This window comes from Glycine max, chromosome 18, assembly GCF_000004515.6.
Source record: "Glycine max cultivar Williams 82 chromosome 18, Glycine_max_v4.0, whole genome shotgun sequence".
NCBI classification, from domain to species: Eukaryota; Viridiplantae; Streptophyta; class Magnoliopsida; order Fabales; family Fabaceae; genus Glycine; species Glycine max.
In genome coordinates this window covers 40,721,130-40,727,416 of record NC_038254.2, presented here as the reverse complement: position 1 = coordinate 40,727,416, position 6,287 = coordinate 40,721,130, and the positions used below count along the sequence as shown (strand labels likewise).

At 32.4% G+C, this 6,287-nt stretch overlaps 1 pseudogene; it reads right to left on the bottom strand.

The window, feature by feature from the left end:
* Positions 1 to 1,585: 1,585 nt before the first annotated feature.
* LOC100784521 (uncharacterized) lies at positions 1,586 to 5,757 on the bottom strand (annotated as a pseudogene).
* Positions 5,758 to 6,287: the final 530 nt, after the last annotated feature.

The window sequence follows — 6,287 nt, the reverse complement described above, 5'->3', positions numbered from 1 at the left end:
TGTGGGTTATGAGTGAGATAATCCAAGTGCATCATCTCCACTTTCAACTCTTGTTCTAACTCCATTAGATGCAATATTCAACCTTTCAAATCCTAGGCATTGGCAACATGACAAGGAAAAAATTAACTTAAATAATTTAACAAAAAATGGGATATACAACAAAGCAAATAAATAAGAGGAAAGGTAAAAATAGTACCTAGCACAATATTTCTAGAAATTTTTGTTGTCCTTAGGATCCAATATCACAATCAATGACGAACCACAAACCAATTATTCAAAAGTTACGATTTACGATCATGTATAGTCACAAACAAAGTAAACATGAGACATGTAAAATTACATTGTTCTCAAGGATTTATCTATGTAATATACGCAAATCCCCCAAAATACAACAGGTTCTTCCCAAGATTAATTTGAGGCAACAGAACTAGCAAACTCTTTTTGTGAGAAAACCCAAGAACTCACATAGAGAAGGAAGAAAGGATCTGCTCTTTATTCTCTAAACTTTCTTCAATATTAGTATTCATAGTAATTAATTGGAAATAATGGCTAATTAATATAATTGAAATAGATAATAATTATAATTAAAACATGACATTAATTCACATTAAAATATGTAATTAAAAAGATTAAATGATATATTTACCTTTTGAAATATCTTAACCAAAATATACAACAATCTCCCACATATTTCAAAAGGTTAAAGAAAAGATAAGAAATCCATGGGTTTTCTTTCTCTTGGATGCACTACAAGAAAATGACCTATGCCTACAGATAAAAACCATCACTAGATGTTAAAAATGTTTAGGTAAATATAATAAAGACTTTGTCCTACGGACATTTTGACGATCAACTTTGAGGGGGCATACAATGACAAATTATAGTCTGTCAGTAGAGGTTTTACCTAAGGATTTACTTTCACCTATAATTACATTTGAAATCCGCTATATATGATTCCTACAATTCACAATGTGCGTAGGTAAAAGTTATTAACTTATATCTACAACCTCTAATTGTAGGTAAAAAATCAACTTTACCTACAACCTAAACGTCATTAACTTATGCCTACCATTGAAATACTGTAGATATAAGCTATTTACTTGTACTTATAGGCTTTAATCATAGGTAAAAGTCAAATAATAAAAAACTCATATTGCTCGTTATCTATTGAAATGCTTTATTTTTCCAAATTATTATTAATATTATTATAAAACAAAATCATCTTCTGATATTTCCAAGTACATCTCTTCCCTTTTAATCATAATCAAAATTTTCTACTACCTTTGATAAACCAAAAAGGCTTCCATTCATTTTTACATATACAAACAGAGCATTGACAAGGTTTGTCTCAATGACTAGGTGAAGAAAACCAAGATAAAGAGGAAAATGAACAACACCAGCAAACCCAATATCATCATGATCTAGCCCTTTAAACAAAGCAAAGAAATATGTTCAAATAGGTTTACATTGAAGTAGAACGGTGTCTTCTGCTTCTCAAGGGGCCTGACAATATATAGTAACATGTTTGCTTTGTTTAATTTCATAAACGTAACTAGTAATAAGTCTTCTTTTTTTTTGGCAAATTTTACCAAGCCCAAAGTTTTGGCGATAACACATGAACATTTGTCACTTTCCAAGCAGGAATCATATGATCTTTTTTAGGGTCAAAACATGGATGAAAACCTCTTCTATTAGAAGGAATAATAAACTTAGGGGCATAGCAAGCACCTTCATCCCATGAAAAAAACCAACATCATTAAAACTAACATCATGCTTTGTGTTTGTGTTTCCCCGGTGAACTAACATCATGCTACTCCATATCTCCTTAGGGGTAAAGCAAGCACCTTCATCCCATGAAAAAAACTGCCTTCACAATTCAAATACAAAAGTCACATAATTAGCACATGCTTGTCACCACTAAATATTGTTTAGCTTTACTTCCTTAAACTAAATGACTTCCTTAAACTAAATGCAATTTGGGGAAACACAAACTGTTAAACATACCCAAATGTGGTCCCTTCCTGATTAGCGGTTCCAATAAGGATATTGCTCAACAATGTGATTATAAGCATTCTTATAAAAGTCCAGAGTGAAAAAGCTCCTCAACCCCTCATGTTTCTGAATGTTAATGCAAGAAAATATAGAAAAAAATTAGTAGTAAATAATGAAAATTATAAGCATAACAAATATATCAACCCAAGAGTGCATAACAACGTATAAACATTGTCGATAGTAAGAATTAGAGAAACATAACTGAAGGTACTTTTATTTTTCTTCCATGCTTTAGAGTATAAGATGAAGCTCCTAACAGAGGAAAACAAAGATTACATACATGCATATTTCATTTTAGTATTACTACTCTTGTACATCAATTTGAACCAAATTAATCTACATCTTAACATTGATGATGGGATAGTGACTATACTATGATCCAAATAAGCACAAATGCTCAGATTTTGAAAGATCTAAAAGCCCGACTAACATAAAAACTTGCATAGCCATGAATGAACACTTATGCAGTTTGGCTTATACATACATGCCACATGCAGTAGGATTATTATTCTTTAAGAGTGTGTTTGGATAAGAGAATTTAAAATTCTGAGAAATTTTAAATTCTAAGAATTTCAAATACTTCAATTGAAATTCTTTTATTTTCAAAATTTTGTGTTTGGATAAAAAAAATTAAAATTGTGAGGGTGAAAGAGAATGAATGCAAAGAGAAGATAAGATATGGTTGGTGTGCTTCCAAAGAGTATAATACTGATGTGGCATAGGGAGTCGTAGGAAACCAGGATACGACAACGTACACCACCACACCCGACCACAACATTCAATCAACGACACAAGGCATGACACCAGACCCTCTGCGTCGGCAAGCGCCTTCGCCGCGTGATGGGCGGCGATGGCTGTTCCCATAGCTAGCGGGTGTAGTTCTACGTGTCTCCTTACGTTCGCACCCAATCGATGCTTCGCGAGCTTGGACGGTACTTCTTGAAGAACTTTCAAGTGGAAGAGAGGATGAAGGTGATAAAGGAACCACACAAATGTTTTTTTAAGGTTCTTCCATCAAGAAGAGAATTTCAATTTCTCACCTTTTAGAAGGAAATTTAAATTCCAAAAATTTAAATTCTTCATAAAAAAAAAACATCCAAAAAGTGAATTTTAGATTAAAGAAATTTAAATCATCTGATAAATTACTTTTCTCAGTTAAAATCCTCTATCCAAACACACTCTAAAGTGTAGACTGAAATTTTTACAAAGTAAATTGTGAAATTGAAAACAATAAATGAAAAAAAATTAATAGTTTCAATTTGTATAATATTCAAGCACCTGTATAACAAATGGTAGATTTCTCATTTAGGATTACCATTATGTACTTTACAACCTACAGGATGCAAGATCCAAATTTGACGTAGTAATATACAACCTATAGATTCTAGTAAACAAGGGAAAATTGATGAAAATATACCTATGTACTTAAATGAGGAGCATGATCAGCATGGGTTATGAGACATGAATCAAGAACTAGAACAAAGAAAATCTGCCTCGTCGCCATTTAGAGTTCGATGAGGACTAGCTAAGATACTCTTATAAAGTGCTATCTGATGACAAGCAACACCATAGGACAAATATATTGCCAACCATTTTAAATTTGGCCAACTAAAATATTATGTTTCTATCTCAAATTCACGAAGTACCTAGGCACCATAAAGTTCACTTCTTCATATCGTTGCATTATAGACATCATAGAATCTATTTACATAATTTTCCTTAAAATGGTGCCTCTATAACAACCAAAAAGAAAAGGAAAAAGAGAATTAAAATGGAAAAAAATCACCAGATTGCTTTTAGGATATAACCAAGAGTGACTTTCATATCATGATCATCCTTACCTCAAGGAGCAGGTTGTTAAACACTGAAGGCAAATCATAAACATATATAAGAGGCCTTTTCTTAGCCACCACATCATTAGCATTAATAACTTTTTCATCAAAATGTTGATTGTCAGCAACATCAATCTAAGCAGGACGAAGCCAATTAGGCAATTCCCATACATAAGACATGACAAAAGGAGTGCTACAATCTACTCCATACAGAAGACATCAGATTCAGTTTTGTTTATTTACTTAAATTGGATGTAAGCAAATAGAATGTATATGGATTGAAATATGAGACAATGAGAGTGATCTCATTTATCATACTCTCTCTTAATGATGAGAAACTTCATGAAAATAACAAGTGGTTGACAAAGTGAAAATGCAAACACCAAAGGTAACTGTCATGTTAATAATTTAATAAACAAATGAATCACCTGACAAAATCCACCACGATAATGGTCATGTCCAAAGCACTGACTAATGCACGTAGATTGCACAGACACTTCACAAAACCAACCCTCGAGACCATCATACTTGCATTCACATGCATATTTGAATTACACCTTGCCAGCATATACTTCATTAGGGTACACATTGCACCAACCTGATTTGTTACCATTGGTTGTGAACACATCTTGGTCTAATTTTGTCCAATCCACCACCATGGAACCATCAGGCTCAGAAGATGCACTGAAACAGATGAATTTGGCAAAGAATTATATGGCATAAAAGGTATTAGTACTTAGAGAGAAGATTTGTAAATTAAAGTCAATGGTATGAGTTTGAATCCTACTTAAGTTGAAAGCCACATGACTCTATCAATGGTCGATTTGTATATTTTGTGCTTTATCCATAAAAGCACATGGCTCTTGTTTTGTCACAAGTGGCAAGGCATATGAAGGGAACCCATTTCCAAAATGGATCTTTTGGAGAACCTTAATAGTTGCATTCCAATTGCAATTACTCAGTGCATCTATCTCCTGATATATCAATAATTATTTTCCCAAAATTATTATTATTACTATGCTTTTTGTATTCTAGATAATAAAATAAGTATGCTTTGGTGCAATCATCAAAATGAGGAAGACACAAAACTGGCAAAAATAAGGGTTAATATGTTGGATGATTTTCATAAGTCTTCAATAAGATTGTGGAGAATTAAGATAAACTTGACATTTGAGCAATGTAATTATTTGAATGAACAATAACTTCCAATTAATGTTTTGGTTGGGAAGAGACTATCTTGTCTCAAACCTAAAACCATTAAATGGTATTGTAATAAGCAATCCATTACACCAGGTTGAAGACAAACACTTCCAATGTAATGTAAGTTTTAGAATCTTACTCTCTTCATTAGTTTTAATAAAATATAAGTACTAAATGGATCCACAAAGTGAACACATACCTAAAAAAGAAATTTTGGACCCTCTATCAACTAGTCAAATTATCTTCTATTAATCATGAAACTAACAATTGTATCATAGAAGAGAAAATTAATGCTCTATTTTCATCAACAAGTGCACCAAGCAGTCATATATGGGAGGCAGATTAGATACAAATATTTTTTCTTTATAAAGAGTAATTTATGCTCAGTGACAAAAAATATATAATGACTTAATGAAGAAATTTTTTCCTGTTTATCCAATGATTTCAGCAAGGACAAGATAACAATTTCATCTTCACCTTAATTTAGTATATCTCCAAGTTGAACCAACACCGAATCCACTGAGAGAAAAAATTCATATGTTAAAATCTCTCAATTTTATGATACAGATTAAAGATACATATTGGTAATAATCACTAATTAAACTTGTAATTAACAATAGAGTTGAAAATAAAGGAACATATCTTACTGAGTTATAAGAAGTTTCCTCCTCATTGTAGCATTTTCACAAACACCTTATAGGAAGTTAAAACTGGATTGAATAGTATATTTCAAGGCAGACATAATCTTCGTTCACACATCATCAACACCAGCAACGAGGTATGAATCACCTACTCAAAACAAGTTCTATTGAAATACAATAGAAGAGACTAAACAAAGAATGAAGATAAGAAGCAATACCTTTTTTAATCCCTTCCCTGTAGGTACAAACACAAAGCCTTCAAATCCTTAAGATCCCTTCACATGCAAGCACGAAACCCTCAAATCTTGTCACCGCCCAAAGGCTTTGTTTCATGTACAAGTACATGGTGAGGTTTAATTTGTTGCGATTGACACAAAAAAAAGCTTTAGTCATAGTAGATTGGTAAAAAGCTTACCACGGTGGGCGAAAATGGCTCGAAATGGCAGTTAGGGTTCGATTGGAGAAATTTTCTTAGGGCTTTTTAGAGAGTGACTAGATGAGAAATTCAATAGGTTTAGATTAAGAAAACAATTCATTTAGTGGTTGAAATCAACAACGACAA